The sequence below is a fragment of the Cynara cardunculus genome (genome assembly GCF_001531365.2).
Source record: "Cynara cardunculus var. scolymus isolate 2C chromosome LG 10, CcrdV1, whole genome shotgun sequence".
NCBI classification, from domain to species: Eukaryota; Viridiplantae; Streptophyta; class Magnoliopsida; order Asterales; family Asteraceae; genus Cynara; species Cynara cardunculus.
Window position 1 is genome coordinate 14601816 of NC_037537.1, and position 11837 is coordinate 14613652.

At 35.3% G+C, this 11837-nt stretch overlaps 1 non-coding gene across 1 annotated transcript; it reads right to left on the reverse strand.

Moving 5' to 3' along the window:
• Positions 1 to 8269: 8269 nt before the first annotated feature.
• Positions 8270 to 8376, reverse strand: LOC112520574. Its single transcript, XR_003070044.1, has one exon. It is a non-coding gene; the product is annotated as a small nucleolar RNA R71 (small nucleolar RNA).
• Between the last annotated feature and the right edge of the window lie 3461 nt (positions 8377 to 11837).

The window sequence follows — 11837 nt, forward strand, 5'->3', positions numbered from 1 at the left end:
TTTTGGAGCATAGATGCTAGGATACAAGAGCATGTACTTTTTGAACTTTTGAGTTATGTATTTCACGTTATAGACTCTTGTATTATGGACCTTTGTGGGGAAAACATGTATTCTATGTATGAAATATGTGTTATATGCAATGTATGGATTTGGGGTTGTTACATCATTTGCCAAACCTCTGTGTTCTTCGGGCAAATAACTATGAAGAACAAAAGCATTTGTTCTTCTTGACAACATCAATATACACAGAATAGATGATATTCAGAACTTGAATACAACAGACTAACACAACACCCAAAGCTTGAAAACAGAATCGCAAACAGCCAGCAAAGCCTTTTCTGCCATGCCTTTCAGCTACCACACTGTTCTCATCTGCTCCCCATTTCTATGATTGCAACTGTATCAAAAGAAAGATAAAGGAATCCCCGTGGCTGTCAATTTCAAAGTTCTCTAGCTGTACCACTGCTCAGCTTGTTAGCTGGTGCAAATTTGAGGTTAATGTTGATTGCCCAAGGAACATTCAAGATGCAACTTCAATCACTGTGATGTGCGATTTAGCAAGAAAATGAAAATGATTGCTACTATTCAACTCAAAAATGGAACAACTCAAAACCAAACAACACAAAATCAAATGAACCTGATTGAATGAGCGATTTAACCTTGAATCCTTGAAACGAGCGATTTAATCTCTGAATTGGTGAAGCAGATGACTTACCTCGTGATTGAATGATATGTGATTAACCTCAAACCAGCCAGCAACTTTGTTGAAGATAAAGAGAAATCCGGTTGAATTCGCTTAAGTGATGTACGTATTCGGTTAACTCCGCTCAAAGGGTGTGCGAATCCGGTCAATGATCAACACTTAATCGCTCAAGGAGTAATTCTAAATCGCTGAGTACTCAGCCTAACACGTCCAAAGAAGTACCTAAATCTCCTAAGGCAATGCCTTAATCGCTCAATAAGCCAGAATCCGGTCAAACCCGCTCACGACCTAGGCGATATCGCTCACTTAGACAAGTTTAAATCGCTCACCATATGATGTTTAATCCGGTCAACATCGCTCAAAAGGTGTTCAAATTCGGACAAATCCGCTCAAGTGATGCGAATTCGGTCAAGGTATAAGCCAACGATTTATGAAGATCTTCGATTAAGCCTCAATCGATTTACCTCTTGATCGGACAAGGAGCTCAAGAACCTGTGTGATTTGAAAAAACCTGTTGTGATAAAATAGTCCAAGTCTGTTGGGCCTAATCCAAATGGGCTGAGATGATACGGGCTTTGAGCGATTTAGGTCTAAAAAGACAAAAAAACAAAAATATTTAACAAAAATTGGATCAAAAACACAAAGATTAAAAAAAATCAAGAACACAATTTTTAAAAAAAAAAACACAAAAACGATTAAATCTTGAAAAAGCAATGATCAAACTACAAAAATTTGTGAACAAAAAAAATTCACAATGTAATTCCACACAGATTGATCCCAAATTGTTAAACAAAAACATGAATTTGTTTTAAAAAATTGGATCAAAATCAAAGAAAAATGAAGAACACAATTAAGAACACAAAAAATTAAAAAAAAAATTCCTTCAGATTCGTTGATTTCTTCTATTGATTTCGTGCACACACTGCTCTGATACCAATTGTTAGTCCTCTTTAATGATCAATCTTCATAAAGCTTCATAATCCATGGCAGATCTGGATATATAAATTAAAAACACTTAAGAGAGATGAGAGGAAAAGTCAAAGCTTTAATTTTGGTCAAACTTCAATATACGTATATTGATTTTTACAATAAGCATCCTTTACACAATTTACAAAGCCAACACCCTTTATATAGGGTCAAACAAGACAATGGTCAAAGTCAAACATCTCTAAGAAAAGTCAAACACGGTGACTTTTAAACAATTATAGACAATTTTATCTTTCAAAACGAATACAATTATACACTGATTTCAGTCCTAACATATATGAAGTACATGTTTATATGCAAATGTGGAGTTTGGGGTGTTACACATTCTTTGAGAATAGCTTAAATAAAATAGATTATATAAATATGCTTGATAATTTATGAATTCAATCTCGGTAATGAGAGAACACTGTTGATCCTCTCTCATTAATTTGATGATGATCCTTTTTATCTTATGAAAAGTACTTTCTCTTGATCCAGCTTCAGCGATCATCACTGAGTCTGTTCAGTGATTGCTAAACATGTATTGTAATTCTCTCAGAGACAAGTATTCTTCAAGAAGAAAAAACTCACACCACAAAACCTTGAATGATATCGAAGATAAAGCTGAAGAGAGAGATAATCAGTTCGCGATCTGATGCGGTTTCAGTGATAGCAAGTCTATCTACAAATGTGTGAAATATACTCAAGATTCAGTATACATTGAAGAAACCTTAGTGTCATTCCATTGTCAGCGATCAAATGAATCTTGTTGAATAAGATTACTTTTTTTTTCTTCTTATCCTCCTACACACAAAATTGTCTCCAAGTGTGCTTACCTACTTTGTGAAAAACTACTTTTCATATACAACAAATCCTGTATATTTGAACAAAGGACAAGCTCACCTCTAGAAACTTGCCACGTGTCTTGTACCGTCTGACTTGTATTTAATGCAATGGGTTTAAATAGCTGAGAAATTCTTCTTTCTCAATATGCTAAGCGAGCAAAGTGAAGCCAAGAATCTTACTTCTTGAACATCAACTTTCTACCCAAGAAAAAGACTTTATCAAGCACAAGACTTCTTAATCGTTTCTTTTAGCAACTCTTTTATTTTTGGCTTTCTGTATCTTGTGTGTTTCTTAGACTTGGTTAGTTGATGTTTTCCATCAACTTTTAGTAGTTACTCAGTTACTTTAATTCCCCAAAAAGTCCAAATGTCAAGTACTTTTGGCTTTAAATCTCACCTTGCTTAAAATTAAGATAACTGGAAGATAAGATCGTAAATGCTCACTTTTAACATGTAACATTCCAAACTCCACATTTGCATATAACATATATTTCATATAAAAGAAATATAGATTACACCACATAAGTCCCACTAGTACAAGGATTCAATATGTACAAAATTTACATATGAAAATTTTCAAAAGAATGTCCCTGCACTATCACATGTATATGAACATGCATCTTCGAAATACACATGCATCAAGCTGATCTTCATAAAGCAGATAACACATAAGGAAAATAATTATATTTTCCTCTTCCCCTTATTATCTCGAGACCCCGCAGTTCCTACAATGCACATTTTTGAAACACAAAAGGAGGGTTAGACCGGAAGATCTAGTGAGTAAATCCATCTTTGCAAAATGCAGGGTGAAGATCACCAAAATATGATAAAACATCTTTTATATAAAAATAATTGCATTTCAACAAAAATATGCAATCTGTTTGTCAATCAAAATATAAAGCCAACAGATTGCTACAACACATAGCCTATAATGCAATATATTGGAACACTATATCTCTTAACAGATTTGCCATAAAACTCTTCTGGCTCAACGGGCCAGAGCTCCTCTAGGTCTACTGTCCAGAGCTCTTCTGCCCTTGATAACAGATCCTCTGGCTCCACTGACCAGAGCCTCTGTATTTAAACAAAACAATGCCCAACTAGAGACCCTGTGGATCAACAGTCTCTAGTCCAGAAAGAACCTACCATAAATTTTTTTAAAAGATAAAATAAGCTAGAATTAGAGCTCCTCTGGTTCTTTCCTCTTTTATTAATTTTTTTTGAAGAAAATATTTTTATTTTAAAAGACAGAACTATGATACAGAGCTCAGACACAAAGCTTTAGATAATAAGAATAACTACTTTCAAGTTACAAAGCTTCTGGTTCATAAAATTCCGAAAATATTTTAAAGTCTTTTCACATGATCAGATCTCCTTTGGTCCTTCTAAAAGATCAACCAGAGCCTTTTTGCATCATTCTTACATATGTTCAAACTTGATAGAAAACTTAGGCAATTAAAGCCTCTGGTGATAAATCATTTTCCCTTTCTCAATAACATCAAAGTTATTATTTCTAAAGAGAACAATACCTCTAAATCATCAAGTCACAATGAAATGCCGATTTAGAATTATTGTATCTGATATTTATAATAACAAGAGTTATAATAATATCGAAACGTGTAATTTTCACCCTTATATCCATAGGTACACCTCTCCTTAATATGCCACCCTTATTTTTTTCTTTAAAACATGTTTCCTTACTAGAACAGACATACGTCATCACGTCTGGAAGTACCCCATACCTAGTTCCAAGCCAGAACATACAAATGTCACCACGTCTGGGGGAACTCTTTCTTAAAACAAAGTTTCATTCCAGAACAGACTTATGTCACTACGTCTGGAAGAAACATTTCAAAATAAAGTTTCAAACCAGAACAGACTTATGTCACCACGTCTGGAAGAAACAATTCCCAAAATATAGTTTCAAACCAGAACAGACTTATGTCAACACGTCTGGAAGAAACATTTCCCAAAATATAGTTTCAAACCATAACAGACTTATGTCACCACGCGTGGAAGAAAATTTAATATCTTTTCCACTTTAAAAGATATGAAATACTCCTTTTCAGAATATAATAGTGTTAAAACCAAATAAATGTTAATTGTGAAAAATCTCAATATCAAAAACTCAAGTTCAACAATAACTTCATTATGTTAATTCTCATCCGGATAATACTTCCGGATAAGTTTATCTGCACAACACATGTCCAGACAACACTCAGCCGGAATACCCAGAAGATCCTTAACTATTTTAAACAAAAACATCATAACCAGACGCACACCCTCTCCAGACATCTTAGTGTTCGTGCATAAGTTAATCGGACAAGCACAAGATTCTTAATCCGGGCAATACTCGGCCGTATATACTCTTATAGGACAACAAGTGTTCGGGTACAATGTCTCATTGGTCAACACAGTGACCGGACTAGCCCTCATCGGACAACACTATGTCCGGATGCAAACTTTATTAATTAGACATAATATATTAATTCAGACAACACAGTGTTCTGACAATTCTAATATGGTCAAATGAAGATGAACAAGAATAGATACAACATTTTCAATACATCATCGTCTCAAAGATATAAACAAATAATCAAATCATAAGCAAAGGTTATTTTTTGGTAAACACTCACCTTTGTAGATTCAGATTTTGAAGATGAAGAAATAACAAATATGGATCAACTTGATTCTTACTTCAGTTTCCAAATTTAGCAATGAAAACCCACATAAACACTTTCTCTCTCTCTCTCTCTCTCTCTCTCTCTCTCTATCTATCTATTTCTTTCCAAGAATGGCAATAAACTTGCCTTTCTCCTTGACACTTCCTTTTATACCTTTCCATAAATGGAAAGGCAGTTAACATGCAAAGACCATCATGTATGCATATAAATTCATGCACACGTATATCACATAAACACATGCACCCATACATGTATATATATAAAACTTCGTACATTTTCATGCATAAAATATACACAATCACATATTGATCTCATGTAAGCATATACCCATATGATTAATTATAATAATTAATCACATATTCACGTAATCATATATCAAATAATCACATAATAATTATCTCAGGTAATAACCTGTGATAACCGGATCTTGGATTATCACCCGAGGTAATTAATACATGATTGTTATTATGTGTTTATGCGACAGTATGATAAATTGGTATATTTGATCATGCTAGTATGTGAAATTTTATGCATAAATGTGTATGCAAAAGGTGAGTATGCATATCTAAAAATGTGTTAATATGCCTGGTCATTATATGCATACATGGTATATATATATATGCATACATATTATATGCATACATGGTATATATATATATATATATATATATATATATATATGGAACATGCATGTATGTGCAAAGTATGAAAATGCATGGGTATGTATGCATGTGGGAATAAGGCGGGAGTAGCCGCCTTTCCTATTAAGGAAAGGGGTATAAATATGGAAGAAGGGTTTCAAATTGAGTTCTCTGCTTCTTTGAAAAAAATTGAGGTCTTATTGGGATTACTTATTAATCGGACGTTTGAAGTGGAAATCAAGAAGTTGGATTCAAATTTGGTTCTCAAAATTATTCCAAAAGGTGAGTGGTTAAATGTGTTTAAATCTCCTGGAATTATATAACTGATTGTGTTATAAACTTATCACTCGGTTTAGATTTAAATCGGACACGTGTTTGTCCGGATAGAAGTAAACCGGACAAGGGTTTGACCGGATTAGGTATAAATCGGACGTAGTATCATCCGATTTAGAGGAAATTGATCATAGTATTGATCGGATTGATATGTTGAGGGAATTCTATCTTTGAAAACCGAATAAATGTATTGAACGGATAAGTAGAAATACGATCAAGTTGCCCGATATGTTTATAATCCGAGTGATGTGTTGTCCGGATTAAAAGTAATCCAGACAAGACTTGATCGAGTTGATATCAAGTTATCCGGATATGTAGATCGGACATAACACCTTGTGATGTCCGGATTGATAAATCGGACAAGTTAATATTGATTTGTCCGGATTTGTAAATCGGACAAGGACTTTTGTGTTATCCGAATTTGTAAACCGGCTGAGTGGGACTAAGTGTGATAACCGGGTTCTGATTATTACCCAAAGTATTTATTATGTGAATTAATTGTGTATGTGGATACATGCTTACATGGGTTAAATGCGTAAGTATGTGTATTTTATGCATGGGGATATATGCATAGCATGTAGGTGCGTATATATATATATATATATATGTATATGTTATATATATATATGTGAATGATATGAAATATATATGGAAGTATATATGATTTATATGATCATATACCTATATGCATGATATGTAATATGTGCATGTATGTGTGTATATATATATATNTATGAAATATATATGGAAGTATATATGATTTATATGATCATATACCTATATGCATGATATGTAATATGTGCATGTATGTGTGTATATATATATATATATATATATATGCTTATACATGTATGGGTGAGTTTGGTTATGCAAGCATGTGAGGGAAGGTGGTAGTAGCCGACTTTCCTATTTTGGAAAGTAAAAATAGGGGAAAAGGGTTATCTTCACTCCATTTAGCTTATAAAAGGAATGGTTTGAGCCAATGTCGAGACTCCAGCCTTGCATAGAGATATGAATGCTTAATGTATGACTGTATGTCATTCTACATCTCGAGAGAGTACCTTAAAGAAGCTATTAGTTGTAAAGATAAGTTATCTATAAAGCATGCTATAGAACCATGCTGTAGCATGCTGTCTACTTAAAAATCGGTTTAATATCTTAACAAATCTGTACACCCTAAGCTCTCTTTTATTACTTATTCACAACAGTAGTGTTTAACCAACTCACCACAAATATTTCTTCGAATTCACCATCTAAAATCATATCTTTATTTAGACTATTAAAACGAACTTTTATTCCTTTTCTCCATGGATGATATTCGATATTTTTACCACTTTATTACTGTGTAAAAGACGATAGTGGATTGATAAGTGTATACTTGCACTAGTCTCCATTTGCTAACAGTCCGAGAGATTTATTTTATATAATTCTCGTAACAAGTTTTTGGCGCCGCTGCCGGGGATTAGGCAAAAGTTTTTTTTAGTAAATCTAAAGATTTGATTTTCTACCATCTTGTCACTTGACTTTAGGTGTGGTGTATGCCAAGACTACCACACGAGGAGATTTTTGAATTGGATCAGGATATTGAGCGAACTTTCAGACAAAGACGAAGAGTGCAAAGAGCATTATTATCTACTCTAACCTCTTCCAATATGGCTGAAAATCCACTTCCACCGCCTCCCCCACCACTGAATGACGCCGAAAAATAATTAGACTGGCCAACTCAAAAGATGAAGAATTATAGACTATGTTATTCCTGTTTTTGATCAATTAAACTCAAGGATAATTAGACCAGAAATGGAAGCTCTCCATTTTGAGTTAAAACCAGTGATGTATAATATGTTGCAAACCAACGGTCAGTTTAGTGGTTTGCCATCTAAAGATCCACACTCACACTTAAAATCATTCATGGAAATAACTAACACTTTCCTTATCCTACGAATATCTAATGATGCTCTGAGACTCACATTGTTTCCTTTTTCTCTAAGGGATAGGGCAAAGTCTTGGTTCAATTCCTTACAACTAGGATCTGTGGATTCTTGGAATAGCATGGCAGAAAAGTTTAAAAAAAAATATTTTCCTCCCACTCGGAACGCTAAGTCCATAAACGAAATTTGTATTTTTAAACAAATGGACGATGAAGCAGTTCCCGATGCTTGGAAAAGGTACAAGGAGCTATTAAGAAAATGCCCTCAACATGGCATTCCATACTGTATACAACTCGAGACATTTTACAATGGTTGAATCTCACTACAAAACAAATGCTCGATGCTACATCAGGAGGAGCATTTGAGAAGTATGTTGTCCGGATATTCAAGAAGTTTTGCCATCTTCTTCAAATCTGAGTTCTTACTTTAAGGTGAGTGATTTCTAAACTTCTTTTGTATAAAATTTGTTACTGATTTTATTGATTGTTGCTTATTATTGGGAAGAATTCAGTTATCTGATTAAGGTTTTTATTCGGACAAAGGGCGACCGGATTAAGTCTAAACCGGACAAAGCTTGTCCAGATTACTCTTAAACCGGATAGGAGGTGTCCGATTTATTCATAAATCGCTTAAGTGTTGTGCGATTTAGGGTGTTAGTGAGAATTTTGAAATATGTAAACCGGACAAAGGTTTTGAACGGAGAAGTATGAATACGACCAAGCATTGTGCGGTTTAGCCTTAAATCGCCTAAGGGTCGTACGGATTAGTTATAAACCGATCACGTATTGTGAAGTCCAAGATTCATACAAACATGATAAGATCTTCAAGAATCAAGATGAATAGAATAGTAGAGAAAATATCATCAAAGGTTGATTTGATTGAGAGAGAGAAAATTACAGCTCAAATCTTGATTACAATTTGCTAATTACTTTGTAATGACAATTACAATGAAAATACTATTTATACTAAGGAAAATAGTAAAGCTACACTATTACAAGGTAAGTATACTAAGGAGAAACTTGAATACAATATTAAAGCTCTTACTCAAACCCAACATTCTCCCCCTTTGGATTCAAGTTTGGACTCTTGTAAATTTAGTCTTTCGAAGTCCAAGAATTTTCTCTAATCTTCTCAGAGCGTTCCTGTATTGGATTTTCTCCTCGAGCAAGTTTATCGCATTGACCAACAAATATCTTTCTTTAGAACTCATCCTTTCTGATTCAGCAGCTCTGTCATTATTCACCCTTTTCAAGTCAAGTGCCCTTCTCACTAATCTTATCGTACCATCAGAATATTTGTTCAGCTCACTAAACCTCATGAATTTCTTTACTTGAAGTTAAGCAAAGTAGATGACCCCGAACTCTGGCTTTTCAAGAAACATATAGACAAGATAAGCATCAATATTTTCTAATTCTTGATTTGGTCTTTTTAGATTGATGATCCGTTGATTGTCTTCAAGGCCCATTTGAACATCAATGACCATCGCCAKCYTMACATGACAAYGCATAAATCTCTTGATAGCCTCAAGAGCAATCAGTTCTCCTTCCTTTTTGTTCGTCATGTTTCTGAGTTCAAAGTACATGTATTCAAGATCATCTAAATATAAGTTTGAAAAATCTGCTTCGATGAACCTTCAAATCTGACCATCCTGCCTAGTAACTGTAAATACAGGATACCAGATTCTTAAAAGCTTTTGAGCATCAATTTGTTTAATCGTTACAATCCGATGCTTGGTACGCACTTCACTTATTGGTAGGCACTTGGCTTTCAAAAGTTGTCTGTATTCAATGCGGTAATATTTGGTCTGACGATGAATGACAAGAACTTTATCACCGCTCAGAGCTTTTCGATGTCGGATGAAAATTCCAAAGTAAACATCTTCTAAATATGGCTTTCGAATTCTTGCTCGATCATAACCAGGAAAATTTGCTCTGATATGGAATGACACATAATCTCTGGTGAAGATTTCAGTAGGATCAACTTGTTCTCTTTGAGCAGGAATGTCTGACACATCAGGTACATCTGCAGTGGAAGATTCTGGAACAGACTGACGGTCTTCTTGAACAGGAAAAACTGGATCTTCATCATCTATATCAGCTTCAAAATCAAAATAGATCCCAGTCGACTCGTCAATGTTGTCAATGTCTTCTCCAAAATCTTGCTCTCCACCCAGAGTAGTAGAGAACACATCGTTGAAACCTACGTTGGCAGACAAGTCCAATAACATCCTTGTTCCTACCGTGGAGTCCCCCGACTTTTTAGCCACTGGCTCGATCGTAGGACTTGTCTCCATTTCTTCATCTTCAATTACAATGGCCTCAATTACTCTTTCCCGAACAGATTTTGGGGCAGAGGTTTCAGCAATAACATCCTGAGTTGATGGCACCTCTCCAACCCTTGCACCTTGCTCAGATGACTCGGCCAATCTCTGTCTCTTTTTCTCCCCCTCATGACTATCTGGATCATCCTGATCGTCATGCCTTTGTTTAAAAGAGATGGCCTGAGACCTGCAAGTTTCTTCTAAGGTAGACACCCGTTCAGCTAGGGCATCCATTGAACTTTTTAGATCTTGGGTATTGGATGTKATTAACTTACTAACTTTAGAGAAGCTAGCAGTAACCACATCTTGAAAAGCCAAAAACTCTGAGGCTCGAACAAAAGGGTTAATATCTAATTGTTGACGTAAGAGACCGACCAAATTTGCATCTTCAGCATCTAGATTTTGAGATGCCATCACTTTTGAATATAATAACGATTTAAGTTCATCCACCGATTGATCTGGTACTGACGGTTCAGGTACATGTGGTGGTGATGGGGCWGATGGTGGCTCTTCTTCTACAGTTTTCTTTCCCTTCAAAAGTCTTTTAAGACTGGACATTTGAGTATCCAAATTATTTTGAATAGCCTTTAGGGTGCCGTCCAAATATTCCCGTGACACGAAGTCGGGTAAACTCACACCTGGTTCACTTAGATTACCAGTTGTAACAACAGTTGAATAAACTGTTGTGCCTACGTTCAATGTTGGCGTAATGTTAGCATTGGTAGGACTTCTAACATGTCCTTGTGGAATGTCAAAAGACACCACTCTGGTCATTCCGGCAATTTCACGAAGAACTGCACTTTGAGCAACAGATGCTCCAGACTCATGTGTACCTATGTGTATTGGCTTTAGACTCGAGGTGCACAGAATCGAAGTCATAGGCTGGGGCAGCGGCCTACTTATTTCAATAACTACATTCTCCAAATGAGAAGTAGTTAGCAAATGTGCTCTATCCCCTTGTTCAATTGAAACAACTGGTTGTTGATAACCAGTTGAGTGGATGGATGGGGTGTGCATTTGCATAGCTGGGCTAGCTATGTCTTGTTCAATACCAACATTCAACGAATGAATGTCAGAAGCAGATGTGGGTGCCCGGCTATGTGTTTCAGCTTGGGAAGGAGCTTGATCTTCTTTTTCTGCTCCACTCTCACCTTTTCCATATTTTTCTACTTCCCTTTCACTCACTCTCTCAACAATTTCAACTGCAACTCCCTCATCTTCTTCTACGTTAGGTAAATCTTGAAGAATACGATCATAATCATCAACATCGTCAATACTGAATGATAATGAATTTAAGCTCGAACAAGGTTGTTGAGTTGAATATTCTGGAAAGATATCATTTATATCATCAACCAGTGTCCCAATTGGAATATTCTGAGAAGGACCAGTTTGAGCACATTCTTCCGTTCCACCTTCA